This window comes from Nycticebus coucang, chromosome 2, assembly GCF_027406575.1.
Source record: "Nycticebus coucang isolate mNycCou1 chromosome 2, mNycCou1.pri, whole genome shotgun sequence".
Classification (NCBI taxonomy): Eukaryota; Metazoa; Chordata; class Mammalia; order Primates; family Lorisidae; genus Nycticebus; species Nycticebus coucang.
Window position 1 is genome coordinate 15,651,913 of NC_069781.1, and position 16,265 is coordinate 15,668,177.

The 16,265-nt window shown below is 44.5% G+C and overlaps 1 protein-coding gene across 6 annotated transcripts in view; it reads left to right on the top strand.

The window, feature by feature from the left end:
- The window catches only part of TTLL11 (tubulin tyrosine ligase like 11), a 273,808-nt gene that overhangs the window by 174,525 nt on the left and 83,018 nt on the right, over positions 1 to 16,265 (top strand). The window lies entirely within an intron of this gene.

Consider the following 16,265-nt stretch of genomic DNA (forward strand, 5'->3'; position numbering starts at 1 on the left):
CTGTGGCCTGTGTGTCAAATTGGGAACTTAACACACTATTTTTTATTTATTTATTTATTATTTTTTTTGAGATAGAGTCTTACTTTGTTGCCCTTGGTAGAGTGCTGTGGCATCACAGCTCACAACAAGCTTAAACTCTTGAGCTTACGCGATTCTCTTGCCCTAGCCTTCCAAGTAGCTGGGACTACAGGCACCCGCCATAATGCCCGGCTTTTTTTAGAGAGATGAGGTCTCCCTCTGGCTCAGGCTGGTCTGGAACTCCTGAGCTCAGTCAATCAATCTACCTCGGCCTCCCAGAGTGCTAGGATTACAGGCCTGAGCCAGCACACCCGGCCGTGACTTATGTTCTTTTTGTAACCAATCCCTTGATAATAGGGACTCAAGTTATTTCCACTTTCTTACATTTCCAACAGTGTTGCCAAGGACCTCCTTGCTGTGTATAGTGTACATGTGTGTGTGTATGCGAGTGTGAGGGTGTGTGTGTGCATACGTATGTGAGCGTGTGTGTGTGCCTACGTGTACGCGTGCACGCCTTTCTCTCCATAGGCCAATATATCCGCAGGATAGACTCTTAGAAATAAAAACAGCTGGGTCAAGGAAAAGGTGATTTTAAATTTTGATTAAATGCTGCCAAATTTTATGAGGATATGTTGGGGCCAGCTGCTGCTTGTATCAGGTAACTAATTCTTAGAATCTCAGGCTTTATAAACCAATAAAATGTCAAAAACCAAATTGTGAAGCTAGCATAAAGAAAATAGCCACCATTTTATTTTTCCATGTAAGGACATTTTTTAAAATCAAGTATTAATTATTAAGCCATTAAAAAAGGCCATGTGAAAATGACATTTTTTGTATGTCAAAATACTCTAACATCTGCAATTTCATGTGGTTTAACTGAGTACTATCAGAATGATTTCATAAACTAATGGACGTTCACACGTGCATGTGGGTGCTCATGCTCACACACACATACAGCCCTTATTTGCTTCTGTTATTTCACTGTGGTGGTGAACACCTCATCTCACGTCCAGGGGTTGCTGGCAGAGAATCATTGATCAGCCTGCTCCTTCCTGCCTCCCACCAGTAGTTGTCTATTCTGGATTGAGGCGAAATGTTTTGGTCACTGGAAGAGCATGTAGTGGGGAGGAACCAGATGAAATGGCATGCGTCCTGTGTCCCGAGTGCTGGTTTTGAGTCCCTGCCGAGAGAGGGGTTTAGAGGCAGAAGCTGGCGAATCTGGGCAAGAGGACCTTGCATGACACTTGGCACAGGCCAGGCCCCAGGAACGGCAGGGGCCAGGCCCCCAGCCATCGTCCTTCCCCGTTGCTCCATGGAATGAATCTTGCTTCATCTGAGGGGAGAATCCTAGGAGGCAAGAAGAGCAAGCCCGCTGGTCATGGGGTGAGGTACACGTGACAACCCAGTTCAGAAGTGCAGCTTCTCCAAGTAGCTTGGGGGGCCGTGGGAATGAGCCACTCAGGTCTCTGTGCAGGAGAACAAGGACCAGAGTGTGTTGTGAGACAATGAAGGCTGGTGCTTGTTGGTAGGTGCTCTTGGCTATTCATGGGAACCCCCAGGAGGCCCAAGTGACCTGTTCTGGAGAGTGAGAGCAGGGCAGGACTCTCGCTCTGCTACTGGGCTGGCAATAGAGATGGTCGATATTTGGGCTTACCATTTAATTCTAAGCCTTGCCTATAGATTTTAAGTTCTCTGAAAATGGGGACTATATCCTCTAATTCCATGCCCTGGCCCAACTCAGGCCTCGTAGATAATAGTGCTCACATAGCGTCCTTGGGGTGGTGTAGGCCCTGTTCCTGGGGTTAGCAAACTATTCCTGTAAAAGGCCTAATGGGAAAGAGCCTTGGCTCTGCCAGCCATGCAGTCTCCATCTCATCTACTCAATTCTGCTTTTGTTGTCTGAAATGGGCTGTGTACAACACATCAACAAATAGTCGTGCCTGTGTTCTAATAAAACTTTATTTACAAAGACAGGTGGTGAGTTGGTTTGACCCAAAGGCCGTGGTTTGTCCACTCTTGCCTATACTACAGGGGAAAGAGCAACAGCTAGGTTCAAATCCTAGCTCCATTCCATACAAGCTGTGTCATCTAAGGAAGCTATTTCGCTTTTGTGAGCCTCAGTTTCTCCCCCTTATAAAGTGGGGTTGATGATTGCTCATGAGAATTAGTGTGAGAATTAAGTGAGGCAGTGTCCATGGGTCTCTGCAGGGCCCTGGCCTGTGGATGTCATGGGGGCTCAAGAACTGCTGGTTTTCACTGAGTGTACTGCCAGATCCGCAGCCCTATGACCTAGCTTCCTTTCCCCAGCCCTGTCCAGGGAATACTGTGATAGAGCAGGAGGCAGGATTTTGAAGGATTGACAGAATGAAATGCGTGGGACATTGATTTGATTTTAACACAAGCACTGGGCAGAGACCTAATGTCCCTGGTCCTCCTCACACAAAGCCTTCAGGTGTCAGTTCAGCAGCATCCTGGTTTATTACATCCATCACCAGCAGCTTAAGGCTTCCAAAAGCATAGTCCTAGACAGATGCTGAGCCTGTCTTGGGATTCCAAATATCCTTTTCCATTAAGCATAAATTAACTTAATCACCAGGTATGAGAGAGAAGCAACATAAACAGCACTCCCTGAAGCTTTCATTAAAATTAAAATTCTATTTAACATTTAGCTTGTATTTTCTAGGACTTGAACCCCTTCAAAGAGATAATACCTGCTGTAAATTTTTACGCTGACAGAATGGCAGAGATGACAGCGCCAGGGACAGTGATGTACTATGTAATTTAACTTTGCCTCCTGGTCTTCTTTTCACCAACGGACAGATCTGTACATTCTAAAGAAATAATTAGTCTCAGGAAGACTTGGTCTTTGACCGTTTTCACAGGCAACCAAACTGATTTTTAAAAATGAAACTCTAAGTCAAGATTACTAGGAGCAAGGTGCTTATAGTCTTGTCATGCAGGTCCCTGCTGTGGGACATGCTGTTATGATAAGACAAAAAAAAAAAGGGAGGTGTGGACGATAAATCATCAGGAGACTTACAAACGCAACCCTCCCGAGCTTTGCCTCCGCCCAGGGTAGAGCGGAGTGAGTGGAGATTGAGCACAACAGAGTTCACCCCGGACTTCATCAAACTTTGCAGGTGGGACCACCTTGGAGGAAATGCAGCAGAGTCAGCGTGGCTTTGTGGAAAGAACACTGAAGTCAGACAAACCTGGCTTTGAATCCTGCTGCTGCTTCTTTTTTTTGGCTCTGAGCTGGGACAAGTCTCAATGTCTCTGAGCCTCAGTTTCCTGATCTGTGAAATGAAGACCATAATGCCTTTGCCTCAGGATCACGGTGAGGGTTAGCGATCCCCTTAGTGGGTGCTAGAACTCCTCACGTTCTAGACGCTTATTCAATGCTTAATATTTTTTATGTGCTTAAGAAATAGTTGTTGAATATGCGCCTTGTGCTAGACTTTGGACTAAGTGCTGAGGATCTAGAAAGTCACACGAGGCAGCCCTCACCTTCACGACACTCACAGGTCCAAGAGGGAATTGAGACAGATGCAAGTGGGGGCGACAGTTTCAAGAGCGGACATGTGTACAAGATGTCAAAGTGACACAGAGAAGGGAGTGGTTTTAATAACCTGCATGATGTTCGTGGACGGGGAGGACAGACAGGGAAGGAGGAATCAGAAGAAAGGGGCTTTTTTTTTTTTTTTTTTTAGAGACAGAGTCTTACTTTGTCGCCCTTGGTAGAGTACCATGGCGTCACAGCTCACAGCAACCTCCAGCTCTTGGGCTTAGGCGATTCTCTTGCCTCAGCCTCCCGAGTAGCTGGGACTACAGGCACCTGCCACAACGCCCGGCTATTTTTTTGTTGCAATTTGGCCAGGGCCATGTTCGAACCCACCACCCTCGGTATATGGGGCGGGCACCCTACTCACTGAGCCACAGGCACCGCCCAGAAGGGGCATTTCTTTCTTTTTTTTTTTTTTTATTGTTGGGGATTCATTGAGGGTACAATAAGCCAGTTACACTGATTGCAATTGTTAGGTAAAGTCCCTCTTGCAATCATGTTTTGCCCCCATAAAGTGTGACACACACTAAGGCCCCACACCCCTCCCTCCATCCCTCTTTCTGCTTCCCCCCCCATAACCTTAATTGTCATTAATTGTCCTCATATCAAGATTGAGTACATAGGATTCATGCTTCTCCATTCTTGTGATGCTTTACTAAGAATAATGTCTTCCACGTCCATCCAGGTTAATACGAAGGATGTAAAGTCTCCATTTTTTTTAATGGCTGAATAGTATTCCATGGTATACATATACCACAGCTTGTTAATCCATTCCTGGGTTGGTGGGCATTCAGGCTGTTTCCACATTTTGGCGATTGTAAATTGAGCTGCAATAAACAGTCTAGTACAAGTGTCCTTATGATAAAAGGATTTTTTTCCTTCTGGGTAGATGCCCAGTAATGGGATTGCAGGATCGAATGGGAGGTCTAACTTGAGTGCTTTGAGGTTTCTCCATACTTCCTTCCAGAAAGGTTGTACTAGTTTGCAATCCCACCAGCAGTGTAAAAGTGTTCCCTTCTCTCCACATCCACACCAGCATCTGCAGTTTTGAGATTTTGTGATGTGGGCCATTCTCACTGGGGTTAGATGATATCTCAGGGATGTTTTGATTTGCATTTCTCTAATATATAGAGATGATGAACATTATTTCATGTGTTTGTTAGCCATTCGTCTGTCGTCTTTAGAGAAAGTTCTATTCATGTCTCTTGCCCATTGATATACGGGATTGTTGGCTTTTTTCATGTGGATTAATTTGAGTTCTCTATAGATCCTGGTTATCAAGCTTTTGTCTGATTGAAAATATGCAAATATCCTTTCCCATTGTGTGGGTTGTCTCTTTGCTTTGGTTATTGTCTCCTTAGCTATACAGAAGCTTTTCAGTTTAATGAAGTCCCATTTGTTTATTTTTGTTGTTGTTGCAATTGCCATGGCAGTCAGAAGGGGCATTTCTTGATGTGCCTGTATATCCTTGAGAACCTGAGTTTGAAGTGTTCTCGATGGTTCCCCAGGTTGGCCACAGAGGCCTAGCTGGCACTCCATGGCCTCCAGACTGGAAAGTGTCTCTTCCCAAAGGATAGAACATCACTGGCTTTAACAGAGCTCCAGATTTGAGATGAATCCCGTGTAGAGCTAAAAATGCACTCAGTGAGAGGGCCAGGCCCTGCTGCATCCTCCTGCCTGCAACCTCATGTAAGCTCCTGGGCGCAGAGGTGCTCTGTTTAATTCAGCTCTGAACACCCAGGCCAGGGCCTGCCACATAGTAGAAGTTCATAGCTGTTTATCCCACGGATATTGTGATGCCCCACCTGTACAATGGGGACCACCTGTATGCTGCCTTCCTTCTAGGACTGTTCCGAAGACCAGGGACTTGGCAGGGGTGGCAGAACTTTATAAAGTCTCAGTGTTTATTCAAATATAGTATGTGATTGTCATCATTATGGTCATAAAGAGACGTGTGCCAATAGAACCTGGACCAGTGTTGAAAACCTAGCTTCCTCCCCTCCCCGCCCCAATTAGGAAGATCTCTGTGTGATTATTGGCTCTCTCATTTCACAAAACCCAGCATAAAAATACAAAGAAATGTAAGCCACGTAGTTGTATTTGGTGATTTGCTTTTTTGCTATTACAAAGCTGACTTATTAGTCAAAACAATAATTGTATTTGAGACAATCAAAGATTTCTAGGCTGTTTCCTATGTAATCTAAAAAATGTTAATTACAGGAAAGAAACTTTTGAAATTGCACCTACCTACAAAGCAACCATTATCTCAAAAAAAAAAAAAGTGTGTTCCCAAACATTTTCCACCGTCTTGACAGCTCAAATGTCACTTTCCCCATAAGCCCATAACCCTTTGTTTTAATGATGAGCATGTTCTAAAGAAAACACTGCTGATGAGAGCCAGAATAAGTGTTTGATTTGAAGCTATAATGATGCACTGCTGTTTTCCAAACTGTTATACGCAGCTGAGACAAAAAACTGTAAAGAAAGTAGAAAGTTTCTGAAGCATTCACAAAACACAGGGATGTTTTCTATAGTAGCCAAGTGTTAAAAGATTGTAATGAGGAACAATCTTTGAAATCCAGCCTTGCTGCTCACTGCAGAAAAGTAACAGACTGTGGCCCAAGAAAGAGTTAAATGATGTTTAATACCTCAAGACAGGGAGTCAGAATATGAGACTCACCCAAGGTCATTTGGAAAAACCAATGTATTTGGTTTTACGCAGAGTAGCTACTGCTGAACTTGGGTTCAGAATCTGCAAAGTGCAAAACAACACAGTCTAGCTCTGTGGTGTTTGGTTTTGCACTTGGCCACCATATTATGTGAACAAATTAGCTATCCCTTTTTGGATTCAGTTTCCTTGTCTGTACATGGAGATGATCATTTCTGCCTTGCAGTGTTGCCTTGAGGATCCAGTGAGGAGATGGGTGCAAACCACATCTTGGCTCCATCCACATTACTCAAGTTCCAGAATGGTGCCCTTTCCTTCCACACCCCCATTTGCTCACATTTGCAGTCTCCTGCACCTGGAAGCCAGGCAGGCCTCTCTTTTTTTACCTGCCACCTTTGTAGCTCTGCCCCAGCACCGCTGCCTCCTGGGAGCCTTGGAAACCTACCTGAGTATTCTGTGTGAGCTGGGTGCCCCACTGCATCTGTGGCCACCTCTAGGTTTACAGGTGCACTGCGCTGAATGAGCAGTGTGGATACTGCGGTCACAAAGTGTGACCTTTCCTGTGGCTATAGCTGCCTTGTTCTGCTTTGTACCTCTAGTGCCCAACACAATGCCTGCTACCTAGATGCTTAATGACAGGTGCAAGGATGGACGGACGAACACAGGCTTGAGTGAAGAAATGAATAAGTTGAATGGGGTGAATTGTGTCCCCCAAATTCATGTGCTGAGCTCCTCACCCCCAGTAACTCAGAATGTGACTTGGAGATAGGACCTTGACAGAGGTAATCAAGTTCAAATGAGGTCCTTAGGGTGGGTCCCAATCTAATATGACCAGTGCCTTTATAAAGAGAGGAAATTTGGACAATATACAGAGAGAAGGTGCTATGAAGACACAGGACACCCACCACAAGCCAAGGAGAGGGGCCCAGAAACTGCAACTTGTCTTATCTGCTTCTCATCACGGGTGCTCTAACTAAGAAATCAACTGGTTGGACAAACGAACGAGTTGGGTAGAGAAAAGCACCCCTGAATTGAAAAACAACTTTATTACTTCAATTATCTGTGGATTCCTAGTACAGCACTGTCACAACAGGAGACAGGCTCCCTTTGCATTGCTCATGAAACAGCAGCTTGTGGCAGGATCTTTCATAAACATTAAGTACTCTGCTTGGTGTGTGGGGCTGGCCGCTTTTAACCTGGAGGTGCAAAAGCCTGAGTGAGTCGTGTCACGATGCCACGTTGGCACTGCTCTTAACCGAGTCACTGTCCCCCGCCTCATGTGCTTTAGAAGGCAGGAGAGCAAAAAGGTTTGATGAAATGTCAGTCCTGGGAGGAACCCTGAGGTCACCTGTCCAACCTGCCCCTTTTTCAGGTGCGAAAACTGAGGTTGCTAGAGGGGAATGGGATTCCCTGTCTCACAGCTAGTGTGGGAAGGATCCGGGACTGGAATCCAGAGTCTCCTGGTGCTTCCTGCTCGTTCGTCCACCCACCAGGAGGCTTCTCCCCCTTCTATTACACGTTACACAGGCCTGATGTCTGGGTGCTAAGTATCCGTGTGAAAGCTGCACCTCCTACGTCTCTGTTCTCCCACTCCTTTCTTCTTTGGGAGGTAGCTACTGTTATCCCCATTTTACAGATGAGAATACTGAGCTTCAAAAGGCTGAGTAACTTGGCTATATGACACATGACCAGCAGAGCAGGGATCTTATCCTGGCTAGGGTTCTCCAAATCTTCCCACCACTCCACACTTTTTCTTAATGAATCTTTATCCTTGGGGGTTGCTACTTTCCCCCCAATTATAATATGTGTAACATAGTTTTAAATATCCATTTAGTCAGAAGTAACACGCTTTTCATGGCAAGCCACCAGAGGTGTGAAAATCCCCAGAGAAAGTTTGTAGTAAGATTTTTTCAAGGGTCTCACTTACTTTGGAAGGCTCCTACCAAATGGAAACGAATGAGCAGCTGACATGCGTGTGACAGATAGCAGGGGCTGACGTGCGGTGATTGCTTGAAAGACTCTGGAATGATCTTCAGACAGCAGACTAAGGATGGTGATCACTGATTAGTGGAAGACCAGACTCTATGTCTTATCCATGGATAATAACCTTTTTAATAGGGTAACTGAGATCTCTGTATTATGTGGTGGTTGTGGTGGTTGTTTCTCCATGAGCTCTGGGAAAGCAGGTAGTGCTTCGGATTTCTGTGTGGACCCCGTCACCTAGCACAATACCTGCTCCCCAAAAGGTGCTCCATAAATACCTGTGAAACAGTGAATTTTTTTTTTTTTATTGTTGGGGATTCATTGAGGATACAATAAGCCAGGTTACACTGTTTGCAATTGTTAGGTAAAGTCCCTCTTGCAATCATGTCTTGCCCCCATAAAGTGTGACACACACCAAGGCCCCACCCCCCTCCCTCCGTCGAAACAGTGAATTTTTGTTCTACTTTGGAACCACTGAAATTTTGGAAGTAATGCTGACTTCTCCTGATCATTGCTCTGTGTACAGCCTCTGGTCTGTCACTTACTTTCTCCTTTCAGACTCCCACATCCCAGATTCCTGGCAAGGCACAACCCACACGCTTACTGACAAATTGGAAAACAATACTCATCCGGTTTCTGTGTGCTCGTGACAAGGTTATCACTAGGCTAAGTCTAGGGAACCACACCAGGTCTTGCCTTCCAGGAGCTCCCAGCCTAGTGGGAGACGTGAACGAATAACTCACATGTGATAAAGACCAAAGCAAGTGTTGAGTGAGCTGCTGGTGATGAGCTGTGGAAGGAAGGGTGATTAATTCTGCCTGGAGGAATCAGGGGAGGGTTCATGGCGAAAGACAGATAATTTTTAAAAAATTATTACATAAATGGATTTTGAGAAGTTGACATCCGAAGTTCACATTTTACGTAAGAAACTCAGAAATAGAGTTCACTTGTTTCCAATTCTGGCTGTTTAGGTTGCTGACTCAGATTCAAATTCATAGCTTTGAGAAGAAGCGTCTGAAAAATAATTAGAGATACAAATCTCAGTGACTATTTCCTGTTACTAGGAAAGTGATTGTGGGTCATTTGAAAATATTGCTTAATCCCATTACTTCTGGTTTCACATACTATATGTGAAATACTTTTAAACCCGTATTTGTGTTGAAATTAATAGAAAAATGTATCACACTATTTTATCATGATCTCAGTAGTTAACTTTATGGCAAACAAAAATATAGATGGAAAAGCTTTGAATTTATTCCTTAACAACTTACAAGGTCATAGACTAAAGCCAGATTATATATTGAAGGCCTTAAAAATGTTAGTATCTGTTGACTCAGAAATTTTACTTTCAGGAATTTGCACCAAATATATAATCCAAAATTATGAGAAGGATTTTTCCTTCACATAAATATGTTCATCCACATATTGAAAAATTGGAAATAATTTAAATATCTGTTAGAGGAATAGTCATTCTGTCATTAATCTATAAATAGATTTGGCACGCTATCAAAATGTTTATAATAAATGTTACATGTAAAATCAGGTTATAAAATTTTAGACATAGTATGATTTCAACTATGTGAAAATATATGCATGGAAGAGGTAATTTACTAATAGATTAAAAGTGGTAATTTCTGTATGGTGAGATCACATAGAGTTTTCTTCTCTTGCCTGTGATTTTCTATGTTTTTGTGTCTTCTACAAAGAGTTATGACATTATCGTATTTAACCCATCAGTATTAGACAGAATCCCCACCTTGGACCACTAGGTAGAAACACACACCATAAGCTGCAGTCTGAGGGCCTGGGGAACATGAGAGAGGAAGTCAAGAACTTTTTGGAGTGAAAAAACATGACAAACCAAACTTGGATTTTTTTGAGGGGGTTCATAGTGGCAGGCCCAAGATGGCAGGAAGAGCATGGCAGTCCAGACTGGTCAGCACTGGCAGCTGGGCACTGCTGGCCTCCCGGTGTCATGAGCTCAGGTTACTCACGGCTGGCACGGAGGTGTATAGGGAGCAGCACCTGCTGCCCTGGGAGAAGAAGCAAACTTTGACTACAGCGGGGGTTGTAGTCAGGTTGTCTCCTAGGGGAAATAGGGGAGTACGAGGAAGCAGGAGACAGAAGGCCAGTGGGGTGTCACTGAGGAACTGAGTCTCCTCCCGGAGGATGGGCCTGGTGGCTTGAGTCTGAGGTTTCTCTTAGGCATGAGGAGTCCAGGCTTAAGGCAGAAAGAACCACACCAGGGCTGAGGTGATTAAGGTTCCACCGGCTAGTTCAGGACTTGCTCAAGGCTTGGTCAGGGCTAATTTGGCTGATGGAGGCCTCCGGACCCTGTGGGACACCAGCTGTGAGACTGGTTGGTATAGTTATAGATGGGGTAGTACATTAAATGTGTGAGAATGTATAAAAGCCAAGCCACTGTGGTATCCCTTGGATGACCATTAGTAAAATTAGAAATACTTTCAGTTGTTAGCATGTTCTGCGTTTGATCATTTCAATTGCACCATCGAATTTGCTTTTGTGACTGATGAATGAAGTGTAGACACGACAGACCCGGAGAGGTTGGTGACTTCCTTATACCAGCTGCCAGTTGTACCTAGGGGATGTGTGTTTGTATGTATAAAATGAGTGTTTTAAAACATTTATTAAAATGCCTATAAAATAAGTATATATAATCTCATGTACATATATATGTAAAATCTTGCCTTATGCTCACAACAACCTTACAAAGCAGGTATTATCCTCATTTTAAGGACAAGAAAACAAAGGATCAGAAGAGTTGAATGATGTACCCAAAGTCACACAGAATCTAAGTGGCAGAGTTGGGATTTGAACCCAGTTTTGAGTCCAAAGCAGGTGCCATTTTCACTAACGTCATTCCGCTTTGCTGTACTTATCATAGCTACCTGTCAGCCAAGCCACTGGGCTGCCAAAGATTTAGCGAAGTATTTTTCACCTTCTCTTGGGAATACTCCTATCTCTAAAAACCCGAAAGCAGGATGGACACAGTGAGACTCAGGTTCTGATCCTGACTCTCCCTGCTACTCTCTGTGTGATGTTGGGCAAAGTCATCTTTAAAATAGGGTTTCATTGACCATCACAGGGCTGGTGTGAGAATGAGAGATGACCCATCCGAAACACACGGCACAGCGTCAGGTACAGGGCAGGCCCCTGTAGATGGCCCTGTCTTGATTATCACCTGTGGACAGATGTCTGAACTTCCAGTTAAGGAGGTGTGGTTACAGGCACCGTAGGAAAGCCCCCGGCTCATCCTGAACCAGAGTCCCAGAGGCAGATGACGCAGTCCGTAGAATAGAACCAACAGACATCCCCCATCTGACAACCTTTGACCCTGCGAGAGAAAATGCTTGCTGAATGTCCAAGTGGAGAAGGCTCTGCGATCACCCTCCCATGGTGAAGAGGCAGAGAGCCAAACAGAGTGCGCGGCAGGGCTGCCACCACACATGGACCAGCCCTGTAGCCCTGGGGCTGCTGCTCCACCCCCATCTGTGCTGGGGAAGAAGCACTGGGACACAGCGGGGGCTTACTGACGCCCTAGTCCAGGAGCGAAAAAGGAGAGTGAGATAAATCAGTCAACATCCCATTAAGGACCTTAAAAAAAAAAAGCTCAGTAGGAACTCCAGGCGAAACAGATCCAGCCTAAGCCCAGCTGCGCACAATTAAGACGCAGTAAGCCTAGAGTGGGGCGCAGGGAATGGAAACAGGCTGTGAGGAGCCTTCCTTTCTCCCAGCTTCCTAACTACGATGGTTTCGCTAATGCTTGGAGGGAGATGCCTAGTACAGAACAATAGAAAAAGTAAGAATTTAGGAGGCAGGCAGACTTTTACTCAAATAACATCTCCATGGGTAGACACCCTGGTAACTTAAAATGCTGTTTTTAAAGAGTAGTGAAGTCCAGGGAAAGATATTCCTTCTAATGTGAGTGGAGAAAGAAAACTTTGGGAACAGTGAACACAGGCAACCCATTCTCCACAGATAAGGGAGAACGGGAACCAAAATGTTAACCGGTTATCCCCGGGCGTAGGATGAGAAATGGCTTTTATTTTCATCTTATTTGATTATCTATGGTTTCATGTTTTTCCACTGTAGAGAATATAAGTTATTTTTATAAAGAGAGAAAAGCAATAAAAATAATTTTTTTTGTTTAATCCTACAATAGATTTTCTGTTTCTAATAATATTACAAACTAGATATCTGAAAAGATTATACTAACATGTGCTGGATATGAATTTTTTTTAAGATTTTTTTTTTTTAAAATGTATAGATGAACTAGCAGGAAAATAAGAGATATTCTCCAGAACCCAGAAACCACAAGAAGGCGTGATTTCGGAGGGGGCAAACAAGGCTGAAACTGGCACTTCTATGGGCCTCTCCGCTCCCTGGCCACCTGGAGTTTGTGTCCAGTATCTAGAGACAGGAGATAAAGACTCGAGCCCAAACTAGGAGGGAAATTAGATTGGAAACTCCCACATGAAGCAAGGACCACTAGATGTTCACATCCTCAGAGGGTGAACTGGGAGAGATCCGCCCCACAGGGCAATATTGGGGTACTTGCCAGCTTTGGCCCTGGCTGTAGGGGGAGAGGAAGAGAGTGTCTAGAATTTGGGGTTGGAATTCACATTACCTGTGTGACTTAAAGAACAGAATATTTGCAATTTAGTTTAAGGCTGCTCTAAATTGTTGGTGTTTCCAGACATAGGGCAAAAGCAAATACAGTTTTCTTTGATAGAATGACCTTTAAACCCAGGATTCAAACAATTCTTACCAATGAAGATTCAGAGAACACAGGTTCACAATGAAAGCACACACACACACACACACACACACACACACACACACACACCCTGCCAGGGAAAATGGGCTACATGAACAAAAGTAAGAAAAAAAAGTAAAATTTAGAATTGGTCCCACAATGACTACAAATATAGCAGAACTTCTGTAGTTGACCATCTCCTTCTGCTGACCTAATATTCATAGACGGAGCATCACCACGTGTGTGCATCAGTACAATAGGCCTGGTTCCTTATGATGACCAACACTAGTTTGTTACAGTCCCTTGGGTGGTCAATTTACAGAGGTTCCACTGTATTGAAACATACACACATATATATAATAGGATAAGGATACTGAATAGCTTTAAAGAAACAAAGTATCGCAAAGACAAGTTAGCAAAGTTTGTTTAAAAAAAAGGATAAAGTGATTAAAAACAAAAAATAAGACTTTTAGAAATGAACATTACTGTGATTAAAATAGAAACTCAGGCCAGATGTGGTGGCTTACACATGTAGTCCCAGCTGCTGAGAGACTGAGGCAGAAGAACCTCTTGAGACTAGGAGTTAGAGGTCAGCCTGGGCAACATAGCCGGACCTCATTACAAGAAAGAAAGAAAGAAAGAAGAAAGGAAGGAAGGAGGGAGAGAAAGAAAGAAACTCAGTAGATGGGTTTAATAGCAGTTTAGACCCAGCTGGAAAAAAAAGAAAAAAAAAAAAAAACGTTAGAGAACAAACTGACAATTGAAAAAATAGCATTTAGAGAAATTACCCAGAATTTAGGACAGGTAAATAATGAGATGGGAAATATAATGGAAGAGGCAAGATGTGGAGAATAGTCTCCGCTGGGGCCTGAGACTGGAAGCGTGTGTGCCTGAGGGGGAACAGCCAGGAAGATGTACTTGGGCGGCGCAGGGTGGCCAAGAGGTAACATTCTGCAGAGATTTGCAGAGTGGGCTGGAAAACTGTGGAGGGGGAAAAATAGGAAGATCAATTTGGAGTCATTAGAGAGGTGATGGCTGAAGCGGCGACAAGGCTGGAGAGAGGAGAGAGAAAGATGAACCCGAGATGGGGCCTGAGGAATGACCACAGTGAGCGGGTTGGAAGAGGGGACAGGGCAGAGCCAGCTCAGGCTGCTCGGTTCTAAACCCTAGCTCTCCCACGTGTTGGCTGTGTGATCTCAAGTGAGGTCCTTCCCTCTCTGGGCCTCAGTTTCCTGCCTCACAGGGTGTCCGTGAGGACTCAAAGCATTAGCTAGTATTTTTGTTTTTGTCTTTTCTGAAGACAGAATTTCACTCTCTTGCCCTGGGTAGGGTGTCATGGCATCATCAGAGCCCACTGCAACCACAAATTCTTGGCTTCAAGTGATCCTCTTGCCTCAGCCTCCCAAGTAGCTGGGACTACAGGAGCCCACTGTGACACCTGGCCAGTTTTTTGTTTTTCTAGTTTTTTTTATTTTTAGTAGAGACAGGGTCTTGGTGTTGCTCAGGCTAAACCCCTGAGCTCAGGCGATCCATCCACCTTGGCCTCCCAGAGTGCTAAGATTACAGCAGCGTGCCATCATGCCCGGCCTAGTAGTTTTGTTTTTCCTTACTGGAGAAAGAAAACTATTCTTGGTCTATTTGTGGCAGGTCAGTCATGCCTTAGCTCACCAGAGACACCCTTTTGAATTTTTCCTGTGCATGCAAGGCAGATGGACACTCTTAGTTATACAGGTTTCCTCCTTTCTAGACTGGTAGGGCAAACTCAGATTCAACGGCCTGAGTTAAATCTATGGCCTGGTGCATGGCTGGCATTGACTCTGCCGAGCCTGGTCATAAGGAACAGACCACAGCTGACTCCAGGTCATCTGTACCTCACAGCCGGTTGGTGCCTCTGGTCCTTTGCACAGGCTGTTCTTTTGTCTGGGTAGCAAGACAGTGCAGGAGAGGTCATCTGAGAGCCACAGCCTGGGCTGTGGAACTGACCTCCAGGTGAGTCAAGAGGAAGGTGACCGGCCAGGCAGAAGAGCTGAGAGGTAGGCTTCTGGCTCAAGGCGCCTGGTCTTAGCCAGGGAAGGGGTGGGGGCTTCTAGGAAGAGCCTCTCTCTGCAGTGCTTGGCGGGGATGGGAGTGTTCCCAGCATTGCCAGGGTTCCATCTCTGGTAGGATCCAGAGGTGGAATCCAAGGACTCCTGGTTATTTAATTAGACATACTGACTCTTAAGTTCCGTGATTTTCAACTAGTGTGCTGTGGAAATTTTAAAGATTATTGATTAAATTATTTTTGAAAGAAAGCATAGAGTTTTTTCCACTCTTTTTTAAATCAACATTATTTATTTATTTATTTATTTTTATTACTTGGGGTTCATTGAGGGTACAAAGAATTAGGTTACACTGATAGCATTTGTTAGGTAAAGTCCCTCTTAAAATCGTGTCCTGCCCCCAAGAGGTGTGCCATATACTGTGACCCACCCTGGATTGAGTTGGAACACATTCTTTTTTTTTTTTTCTTCTGAGACAGAACCTCAAGCTGTCCCCCTGGGTAAAGTGCTGTGGCATCACAGCTCACAGCAACCTCCAACTCCTGGGCTCAAGTGATTCTCCTGCCTCCACCTCCCAAGTAGCTGGGACTACAGGTGCCTGCCACAACGCCCAGCTATTTTTTGGTTGCAGCCGTCACTGTTGTTTGGCAGGCCCGGGCTGGATTTGAACCAGCCAGCTCAGGTGTATGTGGCTGGTGCCTTAGCTGCTTGAGCCACAGGCGCCGAGCCTGGAACACATTCTTCTTAGTAAAGCATCACAAGAATGGAGAAGCAAGAATCCAATGTTATCAACATCTTTTAAGTGTGCCCCAGAAGCTTAACTATAGGTTCAAGTTTGCCGTGATATAAAAAAGGTTTGAAAAGCACTGCTTTAGATGGTAGAGCACACACACTCACCCAAACACACACCAAAACACCCACACAAAAACACATACACAAACACACACCCACACAAGCACACAACACCAACATATACACACGAACCCCCACTCTCGTACAAACACACACAAATGCACATGTGAGGTTTATTGTGAACTTGTCTGAAGCAATGCAGAGCATATTCCAGACATCTTGTTCAAACTGCAAGAGAGAAAGTTCCTGAGAACATCAGGGAGAAAAGTGCAGCAACTTATTGTTACTAAATTTAAGATCTGTAAGATCGCAACCTGTCTGTCTCCAGCCCTCTGTCTTCCTGTTGATGAACACAGGACTTCCGTA